Below are 17,702 nucleotides of genomic sequence, written 5' to 3' on the forward strand. Positions count from 1 at the left end.
GCAAGAACTCTTGGATAAGGGTTTTATACGTCCTAGCTCTTCGCCCTGGGGAGCTCCAGTACTATTTGTGAAGAAGAAAGATGGAACTTTCAGGATGTGCATTGATTACCGCGAACTAAACAAGGTGACGGTGAAGAACCGCTATCCTCTGCCACGTATAGATGACTTGTTGTTCGACCAGCTGCAAGGGTCGAGCTACTACTCAAAGATAGATCTGAGGTCAGGTTACCATCAGCTGAGAGTCCGGGATGAGGACGTCTCCAAAACAGCATTCAGAACTCGCTACGGCCACTACGAGTTTCTAGTCATGCCATTCGGGCTAACGAACGCGCCTGCAGTTTTCATGGATCTAATGAACAGAGTGTGCAAGCCTCATCTAGACAAGTTCGTCATTGTTTTCATCGACGACATTCTGATCTACTCTAAGAGTCAGGAGGAACACGAACAACATTTACGACTTATCTTGGAACTTCTTCGAAAGGAGCAACTGTACGCCAAGTTTTCAAAATGCGACTTCTGGTGTCTGTCACAGCCCACGATCCCTATCTCCCGGGAACGGGCGGCCGTGAGCCAGTTTCGGTGGTATCACATTTATTTATCCAATTTGGCAGCGGAAATTTTCATCAGGATCGTAGTTAGGAAATATTTTAATCAGAGTAAACCACCACATTTTATAACATTAAACATATGGGTAAAAACCCAAGTTTTCAATACACACGTTTCATAGGAATAAATCCTATTTATTTAATAAAAACATCCATTTTATTCTTAGGTAACTTTATTGCCACTTTTCCAAGCCTTCAGTGCTGTCCAGCTGGCTTCTATTTGGCTTTCACATTTTGTTACCTGAAACGCGTTTTAAAAACATTTTGTCAGTGGGAAATACTGGTGAGTGAATCCCAGTTTAATCAAGTTTAAGTAAAAACCAATTTGCAGTATTGAGGGCACATCCGCAATTACATTTGTATCCAAGACATCACAATTAACATCAGTGGTACGGTCATACTCAACATATGGGATGTTACCACGCCAGTAACCAATTTTGTATACAAAACCCCAACATACCCACTATAATTGTATTCTTCACAAATACTCAAAAACTGCTTTGTATATATTTAATTAAGTGAGGTTTTGTAAGAACAGTAAACAAAAAGGTTTACAAAAAGCGAATCAACTCACATTGCTGTCTTAGGTGATTCTTTAGGGTTTCCTGGTGAATATCTATAATTTACACAAATGCACGTGTGTTAGTATAATAACCCATTTTAACATTAGTAATACCCTCCCCGAGACGGTATTCCAACGACTACGTCGGGCAGAACCACGACAGCCGTTACGGAACCCTAGATCAATCGGGCAGCGTATCTAATACGTCTCCAGGGGTTATAATACTTACATCGTAGCAGAACCTCGCTATTTTAGGGGGTATAATGCCCGGGTATAGTGTATACTACTTCAGAAATTTAGAAAGAAAGAAAGATTTGAGCGATCGTCGAATGAAGCCGATGCGTGCTATTTATAGGATCTGATCTGGGGTTTCTCGCGGCCCGCGTGGGATTTGGGCCGGGTTCACGCGGCCCGCGTCAAATGAAGTCAACGGCGTAGCTTGGCCCACTCATCACTAGACTTGACACGGTGTTGACACGTGTTGGCTCCGGGTCATGCCACAAATCAGGACGCTCGCGGCCCGCCTTCACTTCCCCAAACATGTACGCGGCCCGCATCAACTAAGGGTTTTGGCGATATCCTGGTACACACTCGCGCGGCCCGCTTAAGCTTGAGGTGAGGCCCTACGCGGCCCGCCTCAGCTTAATAATTATTGTTTTTTATTTATTTTATATAGTATAATCTATCTTGGGGCTCGGTTTTCACATACGGGGTGCATATAAAGACAAGTTGATATATTTACAATATATATTAGAGTGTCAGAAATATTATGAGGATGTCGGTTTTACCGAGGGTTGTTATATCTGGCTTCGTGAAGTCCACTTTCTAGGCCATGTGGTAAACAAGGATGGGATTCATGTTGATCCATCCAAGGTAGACTCGATCAGGAACTGGCCTGCACCGCGTACACCAACTGAAATACGCCAATTCTTGGGTTTGGCGGGTTATTACAGACGGTTCATCAAAGACTTCTCAAAGATTGCACAGCCGCTTACATTACTGACACAGAAAGGTGTTACTTATCGATGGGGTAATACACAAGAAACAGCTTTCCAACACTTAAAGGATAGATTATGCAGCGCACCTATTCTTTCATTGCCAGAGGGCACGGATGACTTTGTGGTCTACTGCGATGCGTCGATTCAGGGTCTTGGTTGTGTATTGATGCAAAGGGATAAAGTCATTGCCTACGCTTCGCGCCAACTTAAAGTTCACGAACGGAACTATACTACACACGATTTAGAGCTTGGAGCTGTTGTTTTCGCGCTTAAGATATGGCGACACTACCTGTACGGTACCAAGTGCACTATCTACACCGATCACAGGAGTCTCGAGCATATCTTCAAGCAGAAGGAATTGAACATGCGTCAACGACGATGGGTCGAATTACTGAATGACTACGAATGTGCCATCAAGTACCATCCAGGCAAAGCTAACGTTGTGGCTGACGCTCTTAGTCGAAAGGATACGGCACCTAGACGCGTACGAGCATTGCAGCTTACTATTCAGTCTGGTCTTCCTGCACAGATACGAGATGCTCAGGTAGAAGCATTGAAACCAGAAAACGTCAGGGCTGAAGCCCTACGCGGCTCAAGACAACGATTGGAACAAAAGGAAGACGGCGCCTATTATGTAATAGGATGCATTTGGGTCCCACTATATGGCGGTTTACGAGAACTTGTGATGGATGAAGCACACAAGTCTCGCTACTCGGTACATCCAGGTTCGGATAAAATGTACCACGATCTCAGAACTACGTATTGGTGGCCTAGCATGAAGGCCCACATAGCGACTTACGTTGGCAAGTGTTTGACCTGTGCGAGGGTCAAGACAGAATATCAGAAACCATCAGGCCTACTCCAGCAACCAAAGATACCACAATGGAAATGGGAGGAAATTTCCATGGATTTTGTTACTGGCCTACCTAGATCTCAGCGTGGTAACGATACTATTTGGGTGATCGTGGATCGACTCACAAAGTCTGCTCACTTCTTGGCTATCAAAGAAACAGACAAGTTCTCTACCTTAGCAGACGTATACTTGAAAGAAGTTGTTTCGAGGCACGGAGTGCCAACCTCCATTATTTCGGATCGTGATGCACGATTTACTTCAGAACTGTGACAAGCGATGCACAAATCTTTTGGCTCTCGATTAGACATGAGCACAGCTTATCACCCTCAGACGGATGGACAGTCTGAGCGCACTATTCAAACTCTGGAATACATGTTACGTGCATGCGTTATCGACTTCGGCAGCAGCTGGGAAAAACATCTACCGTTAGTGGAGTTCTCGTACAATAACAGTTACCACACCAGCATTCAAGCCGCTCCATTCGAGGCATTATACAGACGTAAATGTCGGTCACCTCTCTGTTGGGCAGAGGTGGGGGATAGTCAGATCACAGGTCCAGAAATGGTAGTTGATGCTACTGAACGGATTGCTCACATACGACAACGCATGGCGGCGGCTCGAGACTGTAACACCTCGAATTTTTGTGTCCAATGATGTGTTAACACGTGTCAATTGTTTACACGTGGCATCGATAATTAAATAAAGGACTAATTTTGACAAACCTTGAAAGTATATAAATTCAAGGGTTATAAATGTCAACAAGGGTAAATATGCTGTATAGTAACCCTAAATAACGCTTATACCTTCAAACGAATAAATCATAAATCATACGGAAACGAAACGCGGAAGAAAGTGAGAGATTACGAACTACAGGGGTTAACTGTGTCAACATGTTTAATATTACCTCTGAGTGACCCTTTAACATTCCCAAGGCTTCGTAGCAGTATTATACGCTCACTAGAATATGCTGAATAAATTCCGCGAAGTTCCGTCTTAAAACGAGAGAGTTATACTCGAATTCGTATGAGAAGGGTTAAAAGCGTCAATAATGAAAGTTAAGGCTTTCTGTATAATTAATAAATAAACCGGGGACTTAACAACGCGGGTAAATAACACGAGGCCCCTATCGATAAATAACCGAGGGCCAAACCGCAAAGTTACCCCTTCAAACCCGAAAGGTCAGGTGAATCATTACGAAAGATTTCGTTATTAATTACCAGGATTTCGTAATCATTTCAAAAGATTTTAAAAATCTGAAAAACAGGCCTCACGCGACCCGCATTGCATGTTTGGTTAAGTTGAGGCGGGCCGCGAGCCTCCTCTTTTACTCGCCTGGTATTTAGGTCCCAGGCGGCCCGCATTATAAACGCATGGAACTTCCATGCGGGCCGCATTAGACGCCCAGATGCAGAATGCTTGTAACTACTTGCCTTTTGGAGCATTTGAACGACCAAACATCAATCAATGAGGCATGGGTGCCCCCTATTCGACCCATACACCTTAGGGACACCTACCCATCATCTCTGGACTGTTGTGAGTGTTTGTAATGATCATAGATGCTTGGCATTGGCTATAAATAGCCACATTTTGCACATAACATTCACAACATCAAAAACACACATCTCTGATCATTGCAAGAGCTCTCAAGTCCTTTTCTCTGCTCTATAAGCAAGAACACACTTCTGTAAGTCGTTCATAACCATTTTGGTCATACATTTCCATAGTTTTAGCCTATAAACACAACCGTCGTAACTAACGGTTGTCATTACAATAACTTGCAAATGGTTCAGTCTTATGACGGATCAAAAGTGGTTATGAGTTGGTAAATATGTGGGTAATAAACCTCTAAAAGGGTTCCCCCTGATCACCACTCTAACCATGTCAAATATCGAGTCAAACGTGCGGTTAAAAAGTCAACAGAAAGCTATTTTAGCGATTTATGCATAATCTGTAATGTATATGTTATGGAACCTGTTTTGACACTTATAAAACATGATATTAAGTATATAAACTTGTTTGCGCTCGTTTGAATCGACCATTTGCTATATTGACCCGGTTCGGAGCCGAATGTCGCAAAAGTTTGACTTTTGCTTTGACTTCAGTTCTGACCCGTTTTAGTGAGGTATAGATATGCCTTAAAACTCTCTTAGGACCAGGTCACATGTTGGTATAAACCTCTGTGATCGGTTCATAAGTTATCCGAGTCTTTTGCGCATTTCCGTCATTCGCCTAAAAGTTGACCGTAACGGCCTTTTAAAATTAAAACGAGTATTTCGGACACGTGAACGAACCAAAACCTTGCTCATTAAATTATAAGCATATCCTTAAAGTTTCACGTCAATCCGAGGTCTAGAACGAGAGTTATGCTAATTAGCGCAATTTAAATAAACTTTTGTAATAAACGGCGCAATTAGCATAACACCTATCTAAACCAAGATTTCGTCACCAAAACTTTTACCCACTGTATTAAAATAATATTTTGGGAATTTTAAAGATTTTTAATAATTTTTACCTCGCTCATAACCTGCGGTTATGGCTACGATTCGGTAAATACCGAATATGCCCTTTTTGGCCAAAACATGAGTTCTACAAGGTCTTTTGACCCGATTCCAGTTGCTACTGATTTCAAATAATAAATAAAGTATTTCAAGCTTTATAAGCTGTTCGAGAAACTCAGATTTCCTGTAGAACTCGAAAAAGCGTTTTTTTAAAGCCTTTAAAATGACCGAAAAGCCCCTACGAGGCATAATATTAATTTAAACTCGTTACGGGCGTCACGGAAGGTATCCTACTGATACCACAACCCATTTAAGGCATATTGACTTAGGAAATAAGCGTACGACTCTCATGGTTAGCCGTTTCGCCTATTGCGCGCACGGTTCGGCTTATGAAACTAGTTTTCATAAATTAGCCGATACGGGTCAAATTATATTATTTGAACCCCAAAATCCAGAGTGTGAACCATTAATCCATATAAAACAAGTCTCTGAACTTGTTGGGTCAGAATCACACTCCATTCTCGGTTTTCGCCTTTTCGCGCGATTAAACCATATCTATATATATCGGAACCAACCGGTCTAGGCTACGGCCATTATAACGACCCGTTAGGATTATAAGAGGTTAATTAAAACCTTCGTTCCAGATTAGGAGCCCCAGTAAAAGCTATTGGTGATTTAATCCAATTAAGGAAATATACTTGCAAAGGTAAATACTTTAACTTATTTCCCCTATATGGGCTTGGGTTACGGTATATTAATACCGCTTGATTGAGCATTATATTCTTCCATCGCTTAGGTGGTTAATTAAATGATATGATCGGCTCATTTAAACAGTTTTGTTGCTTATAAGTCTTTGGGGGGTTTAATGACCGTTGTCCCGGATATCCTTGGCATCATTTTACGAAATGGCCACGACCATCGACATCCCGGTGTAGGCGTACACCCGGTATAAAGTGTCGACATTAAATTAAAAGACGTAGCCGTTGGTTTTTATACTACGGTTTTACGCAAACGTGGTGTGTCTATAAATCTTTAACCCGGCACGACCCGGGCTACTGAACGCATAAAAGAACATGTAAAACGTTCACAAGATTTTATTATAATTTTCCCAAGTTATAAAAGAGTTTGTGCCTTGTGCATTCAAATCAATTTTAATAAACATTTTCAAATGTGTCAGTTGAATGTATTTACCAGTGTAAACTGACGTATTTTCCCCAAAAAGATTAAGTGCAGGTACCTAAACGTAAATTGGTTGGTATTAGCTCCCTAGCGTCGTGATAAGTCTCGCAAGCTTGATTGCAGTATCTGATGGAACAATACTTTATGTTTATTTACGATCCACTGTGGATATATTCAACTTCTGTAATACATTTGATATTACAACCAGAGGTTGAGTCTATATATTTATCTTATGCTTCCGCTGTGCATTATATAATTGTTTGGTTTGACTATAATGTTGCCAACATCGTCACGGTAATCCCCCACCGGGCCCACCGGTGAGATACGTGGAAATCGGGGTGTGACAGGTTGGTATCAGAGCCAACATTGAGTGAATTAAACACTATCCTATTGTGTTTAATCTCAATGACACAATTGCACATACTTGAGTCTAGACAATAACATAGGACAAATTCGGATTAATACTCCTTTTTTGTCTTTTCTTTTATTATTATTGGAATTTAAAGTTTTATAAAGCAGGAAAATGCCACCTGTTATATTCCGAGGAAGAGGAAGGGGAAGAAGAGGCAGAGGAGAAGTCGTGACACATCACGATAGCGAAGCTGGACCATCTGGTACAAGACATCCTTCGATGACACGGAGTGAAGAACCACAACGACGAAGAGATCTTTACGAACCCGCGAGGCATTCCACTTCGCACAGCTCGACGCCATCTTATCGGCACTCCTTTGGACCAAACTCCGAAAATGATCCCAACAACCCACAACCTTCCTTCATACCTCTACAACGTTCGGTATCGACCCAGAATTATGACGACCCTACTCCATACTACATAGGTCAGTTTAATCCGGCTGACTACATACAGGAACCTTCAGGTTTTGTTCCACTCGGGCCACAAGACCACTTTTCTGAAGATCCCATGGAGGAAGATGAGGATCCTACTGAACCAGCTCGTGGTACGCCCACGCATCCGATAGAAGTCTCTGATGGGTCATCCTTCCATGGCACACCCTATCAGGGACCAGACAGTTTCCAAGCGTTGTTTGACCGACATGAGTGGTACTACACACCACCTCAACAGACGTCACAACAACCGCGACATCCACAGGATCCCTCTGAGGATTCACGCTTTGAGGCAGTTACGCCACCACCTCCGCCACCGGCGCAACCAGTAATACCTGATCCGCCAAGGCGTAGGAGGACAAATGCTCGTATGTCTACACGAGGAGGAGGGGGTATCCACTTCAGCACTCCTCGACATTCTAGTAGTAGCCACTATCCGCCACTACAAGAAGAAGGACCTTCAAGTCCTATACAGGAGGCGAACTCCGCACCAGCTGCACAAAATTCGCCACCATTTGGGTATGACCAACCCATACCAGCTTACACGGGTCCAACGGCTTACAACCCGTTCGAACCATCACAAGCACAATACAACTACGGCTATGAGCGCGACCCATATGTGGTGTCGGCTAGATATAATGCGCGCTACCCTGACGGGGCACATGGAAACATGGGACCACCGGACTACTCAGCTCATGGGTATCCAATACCTCCCAGACCTCCAGTTCCGCAACAAGCGCCACAACCACGATTTTCTCCTCCTGAACAGGAAGAAATACTCCATCGACTAGATCGTGTGGAGAGAGAGTTCGAAGAAGAGAAAAAGAGCCACCGAGGATTTCTCAAAGGCTTGGCGAACTTACTAAAAGGCAAAAAGAAGAAACGTGACCATTAGCCCTTAATAGTTGTACGAATGTAATTTCTACTTTGAAATAAGTCCTTGTGTGGACAACTTATCGTATTTCAGTCCCTACGTGGACTTATCTTTAGTCCTTGAATGGACACCTATCTTGTGTTAGTCCCTGCGTGGACTTGTCACTTATTTTTAAAACCTCTATGGAGGTACGTACTATTTGAAAGACCCGTTTAGGGCAATAGGTAATTATATTTGAGATTATGGAATGTATGTTATGAGTTTAGTTTTAATATATATAAAATAAATCAAAACCATTCCTTTTATATTGATCTGCCTAAATAAAGAATCTTAAAAGGTGAAACCTAGCTTGGTGTCTTTTAAGATCCAGTCAAGATGGTACGACCTAATTGAAAAGATTCTGATTCCCTGTTAACCTCTGTATGCATGTTAACAATCATGGCAGATGTGATTCGTTAAAATCACGCACGTCATTCTTATACGATAATCCTTTAAGGATTTCGAAACCCAACTAAATGATTTATGAATCGTGGGTTAAATCACCAATAAAGGTGATTAATATTATTAAAACATCCATTAGTGATGTAGTGCCTACGGGCCAAAATTATTAAAACATCCATTAGTGATGTAGTGCCTACGGGCCAATATTATAAAAACATCCATTAGTGATGTAGTGCCTACGGGCCAATATTATTAAAACATCCATTAGTGATGTAGTGCCTACGGGCCAATATTATTAAAACATCCATTAGTGATGTAGTGCCTACGGGCCAGCATTATAAAAACATCCATTAGTGATGTAGTGCCTACGGGCCAGTATTATAAAACATCCATTTAGTGATGTAGTGCCTACGGGCCAACCATATTAAAACATCCGTTAGAGATGTAGTGCCTACGGGCTAACTATATTACAACATCCATTAGAGGTGTAGTGACTATGGGCCGTAATAATTGTCTTATAACGACAAAAGGCAGTGGTGGTCTATGACTCCCTGTCAGAAAGAGATAAAAGAACTACGGTTCAACTCTCTATGCCTTTGATTCTCTGAAATCTCGGCTAATATTATAAAACATCATCATGATTAGGCTTTATGCCGCCAATACTATTTATACAGTTGAAATAGGATATATTCAAATCCTAAAATGTAATGAAATAATAAGTTAACCAAATATGGTCTCTGTACCATGGTTAACAAATTGTCATAAAAGACAATTATATAATAATCTCCTGAATAAAATTTTGTTATCTTCTGTAACAGATTCAAGTTACAATGGCGGATCCCAATGGAGAGAACAGCCACACGAATGAAGATGACTATGACAATACGCCAGTGCATTTGACAGGCGCACAACTGAAGGCTCTGATTGACAATGCTGTTCAGGCAGCTATTGATCGTCAATATACTGAGTCCCAAGGCAGAACCGTGTCAAAACCACCCTCTAAACCAAAGACACACTCCAAACCACCCTCTGAACCCAAGAAAGATGACGACAAACACTCGTCCACTGAGCACAGCGTTCATCGCGATAGAGAATATACTGATGCATCCAGTGCTAAGGGTTGCACCTACAAATACTTTGTATCATGTAAGCCCCGGGAATTTACAGGGGAGAAAGGTGCTGTTGATTGCATCACCTGGCTAGATGAGATGGACACTATTGTGGACATCAGCGGGTGTGCAGCGAGGGATGTGGTGAAGTATGTGTCCCAGTCTTTTAAGGGCGAGGCCCTGGCATGGTGGAGGGCGTTGGTGCAGGCATCTGGTAAGTCTGCTTTGTACAAGATGACATGGGAGGAATTTATTGCTCTCATTAAAGAAAACTACTGCCCTCAGCATGAGGTTGAGAAGATCGAGGCTGATTTTGTCTCACTGGTGATGACGAACCTGGACTGCCAGGCGTATTTGACGAGTTTCAATACCATGTCTCGTCTAGTTCCATACCTTGTGACACCAGAACCCAGAAGAATCGCCCGTTTCATTGGGGGATTAGAGCCTGCAATAAAGGCTAGCGTAAAGGCTTCTCGGCCGACGACCTTCAGGTCAGTTACTGACCTCTCCTTGTCTCTCACCTTAGACGCTGTCCGTCTGAGGACACTAAGGAACAAGGAGGCTGAGAAGAGAAAACGTGAGGATGATACCTCACGAAGATCTGGGAAGAAGCACCGTGGAAACGGTGAAGGCAAGAGAGGGTCGGAGGCTAAGAAGGATGGGCAAACTGGTGAAAGGCCCAACTGCAAGATCTGCAAGAAACCCCACTCTGGGAAGTGCAGATTCGCATCGAACTCACAGTCGCAATCAAAGACTCCTTCCTGTGGACTATGCAAGTCCAAGGATCATAAGACTGTGGAGTGCATAAAGATCAAGGATGCAACTTGCTATGGTTGCAATGAAAAAGGGCACATCAAGAGTAACTGCCCAAAGTATGCCAAGAAGGCGGAAGAGACAAAGAAGTCAAATGCGAGAGTTTTTCGCATGGATGCAAAGGAAGCGGTTAAGGACGACAATGTGCTTACAGGTACTTTTCTCGTAAATAATATATTTGCAAGAGTACTATTCGATTCTGGCGCTGATAAGTCCTTTGTAGACCAGAAATTTTGCCAACTACTAAATATGCCAATCAAAACCCTTGACGTGAAATACGAAGTAGAGTTAGCAGACGGCACGATCGAAACCGTCTCTACTGTTTTAGAAGGATGTGAAATGTCCATTAGGAACCATTCTTTTCCTCTATCTCTACTTCCCTTCAAATTAGCGGGTTTTGACATTGTGCTAGGCATGGACTGGTTATCCCGTAATCAGGCCCAAATCATTTGCGGCAAAAGGCAGATAGTTTTAAAGACTCCGAGTGGTGAATCTCTTACCATTCGAGGGGATACACATTACGGATTGCCCGAAGACGTGGCTATGCTGAAAGCTTCAAGGTGTTTGAACAGAGGCTGTGTAATTTACATGGCACAGGTGATAATTGAAGAACCAAAGCCGAAGATCGAGGATCTTCCTGTCATTTCTGAATACCCCGAGGTTTTTCCTGAAGAACTACCTGGTTTGCCACCAGATAGACAAGTGGAGTTCAGAATAGACATCATTCCTGGAGCGGCTCCGATAGCAAGAGCACCTTACAGGCTAGCTCCAACGGAAATGAAAGAACTGAGGACCCAGTTGGATGAACTACTGGCGAAAGGTTTTATCAGACCTAGTTCATCTCCCTGGGGAGCTCCTGTCCTATTTGTAAAGAAGAAGGACGGATCGATGCGGTTGTGCATCGACTACCGAGAGCTGAATAAAGTTACCATAAAGAATAGATATCCTTTACCAAGGATCGATGATCTATTCGATCAACTGCAAGGAGCAAGCTACTTCTCGAAGATCGACTTAAGGTCGGGCTATCATCAACTAAGGGTCAGAGATGAAGATGTACATAAGACAGCATTTAGGACTCGCTATGGTCATTACGAGTTCCTAGTGATGCCTTTTGGGCTCACAAATGCACCGGCTGCGTTCATGGATCTCATGAACCGCGTCTGCAAGCCGTATTTGGACAAATTTGTCATAGTTTTCATCGACGATATCCTTATATATTCCAAGAACCAAGCAGACCACGAGAAGCACCTCCGTTGCATTCTCGAATTACTACAGCGTGAGAAACTCTACGCCAAATTCTCGAAATGTGAATTCTGGCTACGAGAGGTTCAGTTTTTAGGACACGTTGTGGGTGAGCGTGGTATCCAAGTGGATCCCGCTAAGGTAGAGGCAGTCATGAACTGGCAAGAGCCAAAGACGCCTACCGAAATCCGTAGTTTCCTGGGATTAGCATGATACTACCGGAGATTTATTGAAAATTTCTCGAGGATTGCTGCGCCTTTGACTTCCTTGACCAAGAAGAAAGAAAAGTACATCTGGGGCCCAAAGCAGCAAGAGTCCTTCGAAATATTGAAGCAAAAGTTAAGCAACGCACCTGTGCTGACATTGCCAGAAGGTACAGATGAATTCGTAGTTTACTGCGATGCATCACACACGGGCATGGGGTGTGTGCTTATGCAGAAGGGCAAGGTGATTGCCTATGCTTCAAGGCAATTAAAGGTGCACGAAAAGAATTACACCACCCATGATTTGGAGTTGGGTGCCGTTGTATTTGCACTGAAGTTGTGGAGGCATTACCTTTACGGTATTAAATTTGTGATTTATTCTGATCACAAAAGCCTCCAGCACCTGTTCAACCAGAAAGAGTTGAACATGAGACAGCGCCGTTGGATGGAAACCCTGAATGATTATGACTGCGAAATCAGGTACCATCCCGGCAAGGCGAATGTAGTCGCCGATGCCTTGAGCAGAAAGGAAAGGGTAAAACCTATTCGAATCAATGCCAAGAGCATTGAGGTCAAAAACAATTTAATTGAAAGGATTTTAGCTGCACAGCGAGAGGCTGTGTTGGAAGCTAATTATCCTAATGAAAAGCTGGGAGTAACTGAGGAACAGTTGACTCTTAGCAAGGATGGAATTCTTAGGCTGAACGGACGTATATGGGTTCCGATTTATGGAGGACTACGGGATGTTGTTCTCCAGGAAGCCCATAGTTCCAAATACTCAGTCCATCCTGGTGCAGACAAAATGTACCAAGATTTAAAGGCAAATTATTGGTGGATAGGCTTGAAAAAGTCTGTAGCCGCCCATGTAGCAAAGTGCTTGACTTGTGCTCAAGTCAAAGCCGAGCATCAAAAGCCGTCTGGCTTGCTACAACAGCCTGAGCTTCCCGAGTGGAAGTGGGAATGCGTAACTATGGACTTCATAACCAAGTTACCCAAAACCAGGAAAGGAAACGATACAATATGGGTCATAGTCGATAGGCTGACTAAATCAGCTCATTTTCTACCCATCAAGGAGACATATAGCTCCGATATGTTAGCCCAACTTTATGTTGATAAGATTGTAGCCTTACACGGCATACCTGTGTCTATTATCTCCGACAGGGATACTAGATACACATCTCATTTCTGGAAAAGTTTCCAGCAATCTTTGGGCACGCGTTTAAACTTTAGTACGGCTTACCATCCACAGACGGACGGTCAAAGTGAGCGTACTATCCAAACGCTAGAAGACATGCTTCGTGCATGTGCTATCGATTTAGGTGGTAACTGGGATAAAAACCTACCCCTGATCGAATTCTCCTACAATAATAGCTACCACACCAGCATAAAGGCTGCGCCTTTTGAGGCATTATATGGTAGGAAATGTAGATCGCCTGTTTGTTGGGCGGAAGTAGGAGAGGTCCAATTATCGGGACCAGAGATTGTTTTCCAGACGACGGACAAGATTGTCCAGATCCGGGAACGTCTCAAGGCTGCCCGCGATAGGCAGAAGAGCTACGCTGATCCAAAGCGTAAGGATTTTCACTTCGAAGTGGGTGAAAAGGTATTACTTAAGGTGTCACCCTGGAAGGGGGTGATGCGTTTCGGCAAGAAGGGCAAGCTGAGTCCAAGATATATAGGACCTTTTGAGGTCATTGAACGTATCGGATCAGTTGCCTATAAATTGAACTTGCCTGAAGAGCTCAATGGAATTCATAACGTGTTCCACATCTGCAATCTCAAGAAGTGCTTCGCCGATGAATCGTTGGTGATTCCGCATACAGATGTGCATATAGATGAGAGCTTAAAATTTATAGAAAAACCTTTGTCGATTGAAGATCGACAGGTGAAGAAGCTTCGCAGAAAGCACGTACCGATTGTAAAAGTCAAATGGGATGCTCGTAGAGGTCCTGAATATACGTGGGAAGTCGAAGCTACAATTAAAGAAAAGTACCCCTATTTATTTGAGTAAATCTCGGGTCGAGATTTATTTTATGGGGGTGAGGATGTAACACCTCGAATTTTTGTGTCCAATGATGTGTTAACACGTGTCAATTGTTTACACGTGGCATCGATAATTAAATAAAGGACTAATTTTGACAAACCTTGAAAGTATATAAATTCGAGGGTTATAAATGTCAACAAGGGTAAATATGCTGTATAGTAACCCTAAATAACGCTTATACCTTCAAACGAATAAATCATAAATCATACGGAAACGAAACGCGGAAGAAAGTGAGAGATTACGAACTACAGGGGTTAACTGTGTCAACATGTTTAATATTACCTCTGAGTGACCCTTTAACATTCCCAAGGCTTCGTAACAGTATTATACGCTCACTAGAATATGCTGAATAAATTCCGCGAAGTTCCGTCTTAAAACGAGAGAGTTATACTCGAATTCGTATGAGAAGGGTTAAAAGCGTCAATAATGAAAGTTAAGGCTTTCTGTATAATTAATAAATAAACCGGGGACTTAACAACGCGGGTAAATAACACGAGGCCCCTATCGGTAAATAACCGAGGGCCAAACCGCAAAGTTACCCCTTCAAACCCGAAAGGTCAGGTGAATCATTACGAAAGATTTCGTTATTAATTACCAGGATTTCGTAATCATTTCAAAAGATTTTAAAAATCTGAAAAACAGGCCTCACGCGACCCGCATTGCATGTTTGGTTAAGTTGAGGCGGGCCGCGAGCCTCCTCTTTTACTCGCCTGGTATTTAGGTCCCAGGCGGCCCGCATTATAAACGCATGGAACTTCCATGCGGGCCGCATTAGACGCCCAGATGCAGAATGCTTGTAACTACTTGCCTTTTGGAGCATTTGAACGACCAAACATCAATCAATGAGGCATGGGTGCCCCCTATTCGACCCATACACCTTAGGGACACCTACCCATCATCTCTGGACTGTTGTGAGTGTTTGTAATGATCATAGATGCTTGGCATTGGCTATAAATAGCCACATTTTGCACATAACATTCACAACATCAAAAACACACATCTCTGATCATTGCAAGAGCTCTCAAGTCCTTTTCTCTGCTCTATAAGCAAGAACACACTTCTGTAAGTCGTTCATAACCATTTTGGTCATACATTTCCATAGTTTTAGCCTATAAACACAACCGTCGTAACTAACGGTTGTCATTACAATAACTTGCAAATGGTTCAGTCTTATGACGGATCAAAAGTGGTTATGAGTTGGTAAATATGTGGGTAATAAACCTCTAAAAGGGTTCCCCCTGATCACCACTCTAACCATGTCAAATATCGAGTCAAACGTGCGGTTAAAAAGTCAACAGAAAGCTATTTTAGCGATTTATGCATAATCTGTAATGTATATGTTATGGAACCTGTTTTGACACTTATAAAACATGATATTAAGTATATAAACTTGTTTGCGCTCGTTTGAATCGACCATTTGCTATATTGACCCGGTTCGGAGCCGAATGTCGCAAAAGTTTGACTTTTGCTTTGACTTCAGTTCTGACCCGTTTTAGTGAGGTATAGATATGCCTTAGAACTCTCTTAGGACCAGGTCACATGTTGGTATAAACCTCTGTGATCGGTTCATAAGTTATCCGAGTCTTTTGCGCATTTCCGTCATTCGCCTAAAAGTTGACCGTAACGGCCTTTTAAAATTAAAACGAGTATTTCGGACACGTGAACGAACCAAAACCTTGCTCATTAAATTATAAGCATATCCTTAAAGTTTCACGTCAATCCGAGGTCTAGAACGAGAGTTATGCTAATTAGCGCAATTTAAATAAACTTTTGTAATAAACGGCGCAATTAGCATAACACCTATCTAAACCAAGATTTCGTCACCAAAACTTTTACCCACTGTATTAAAATAATATTTTGGGAATTTTAAAGATTTTTAATAATTTTTACCTCGCTCATAACCTGCGGTTATGGCTACGATTCGGTAAATACCGAATATGCCCTTTTTGGCCAAAACATGAGTTCTACAAGGTCTTTTGACCCGATTCCAGTTGCTACTGATTTCAAATAATAAATAAAGTATTTCAAGCTTTATAAGCTGTTCGGGAAACTCAGATTTCCTGTAGAACTCGAAAAAGCCTTTTTTTAAAGCCTTTAAAATGACCGAAAAGCCCCTACGAGGCATAATATTAATTTAAACTCGTTACGGGCGTCACGGAAGGTATCCTACTGATACCACAACCCATTTAAGGCATATTGACTTAGGAAATAAGCGTACGACTCTCATGGTTAGCCGTTTCGCCTATTGCGCGCACGGTTCGGCTTATGAAACTAGTTTTCATAAATTAGCCGATACGGGTCAAATTATATTATTTGAACCCCAAAATCCAGAGTGTGAACCATTAACCCATATAAAACAAGTCTCTGAACTTGTTGGGTCAGAATCACACTCCATTCTCGGTTTTCGCCTTTTCGCGCGATTAAACCATATCTATATATATCGGAACCAACCGGTCTAGGCTACGGCCATTATAACGACCCGTTAGGATTCTAAGAGGTTAATTAAAACCTTCGTTCCAGATTAGGAGCCCCAGTAAAAGCTATCGGTGATTTAATCCAATTAAGGAAATATACTTGCAAAGGTAAATACTTTAACTTATTTCCCCTATATGGGCTTGGGTTACGGTATATTAATACCGCTTGATTGAGCATTATATTCTTCCATCGCTTAGGTGGTTAATTAAATGATATGATCGGCTCATTTAAACAGTTTTGTTGCTTATAAGCCTTTGGGGGGTTTAATGACCGTTGTCCCGGATATCCTTGGCATCATTTTACGAAATGGCCACGACCATCGACATCCCGGTGTAGGCGTACACCCGGTATAAAGTGTCGACATTAAATTAAAAGACGTAGCCGTTGGTTTTTATACTACGGTTTTACGCAAACGTGGTGTGTCTATAAATCTTTAACCCGGCACGACCCGGGCTACTGAACGCATAAAAGAACATGTAAAACGTTCACAAGATTTTATTATAATTTTCCCAAGTTATAAAAGAGTTTGTGCCTTGTGCATTCAAATCAATTTTAATAAACATTTTCAAATGTGTCAGTTGAATGTATTTACCAGTGTAAACTGACGTATTTTCCCCAAAAAGATTAAGTGCAGGTACCTAAACGTAAATTGGCTGGTATTAGCTCCCTAGCGTCGTGATAAGTCTCGCAAGCTTGATTGCAGTATCTGATGGAACAATACTTTATGTTTATTTACGATCCACTGTGGATATATTCAACTTCTGTAATACATTTGATATTACAACCAGAGGTTGAGTCTATATATTTATCTTATGCTTCCGCTGTGCATTATATAATTGTGTGGTTTGACTATAATGTTGCCAACATCGTCACGGTAATCCCCCACCGGGCCCACCGGTGAGATACGTGGAAATCGGGGTGTGACAGAGACCGTCAGAAAAGCTACGCTGATAAACGCAGAAA

The sequence above is a fragment of the Helianthus annuus genome, chromosome 3 (assembly GCF_002127325.2).
Source record: "Helianthus annuus cultivar XRQ/B chromosome 3, HanXRQr2.0-SUNRISE, whole genome shotgun sequence".
NCBI lineage: Eukaryota > Viridiplantae > Streptophyta > Magnoliopsida > Asterales > Asteraceae > Helianthus > Helianthus annuus.